We start from the raw sequence: 1,029 nt of genomic DNA, 5'->3' as shown, positions 1-1,029 counted from the left end.
TAATAGTAATAATAATATTGTATAGCACATGTCCCCACTCGAAAGAAAGCTATATACGCGTAACACTATATTATTACCGTACCCCAGCAGACCACAGAATACCCAGAAACATTCTCAGCTTCCCGGGAAGCATACAGTGCAAGCAGCTGGTTAAGAGCTCAGACACTAACAAACACAAACTGACAAGATCTTTCTCTGTCTATAGCTGAGTACCCATTTTCACCTGGGTAAAATTAAGAAAATTCGTGTAAAGTGCCTTTCCCAAGGACACAACGTCGGGCCCGCGGCTCGAACCCCCGAGCCCGCAACAGCTCGATTACGAGTCCAGTAGCCTAACCAATTTTAAATCTTATTATTACCCCAGCATATCCTTAAACACCCAGAAACATTCACGCCTTCTTGAGAAGCAGCCCGCTTAAGCGCCCGAATACTAATAGTAATAAACAGACAAGATCTTTCGCTGTCTATAAATATTAATAGCCGGGTAGGCTATCCATTCTCACGTTGGAGAAACGAGGAAAGTTCGGATAAAATGCCTTTCCCAAGGAAAAAACAACGGGTCCCTGACGGGGCTCGAACTCACGACCTTCCAGTTGCGAGCCTTTCGGCCTAACCAATCACTCGACCACCGACGCCATAAATACAAACTAAACAATACGGAAAAACCAAGCCAACCTGCTAAAATGTTCACTATGATTATATTAATAAAAATATGTGCCATCGTGGTGAAATCAGGCGCTCGTCATTTAGATCAACACTAAATGTGTTCGGTTAAAATACATTTCTGTGTGAATTTTACTGGAAACCATTCCCCAAAGGCATTAAAAAAATGTAAATATGAATTTTTCCAATAGGATATTAAAATTTTAGAAGATATCAAACTAAGGCGACCATAATTTTCACGCTAATTTTACATCTGAAACCACACGGTCCCCCATACTGTTCAATCCCAAATGTGTGGACTTACTTTTTAAAGCTAGACAGGTTGGCTTTAAAAAAAAAATCTAAAGCAAGACAAATGAACAACTT

The sequence above is a fragment of the Aplysia californica genome, unplaced genomic scaffold (genome assembly GCF_000002075.1).
Source record: "Aplysia californica isolate F4 #8 unplaced genomic scaffold, AplCal3.0 scaffold00400, whole genome shotgun sequence".
Lineage (NCBI taxonomy): Eukaryota > Metazoa > Mollusca > Gastropoda > Aplysiida > Aplysiidae > Aplysia > Aplysia californica.
This window is presented reverse-complemented; position numbering follows the sequence as displayed.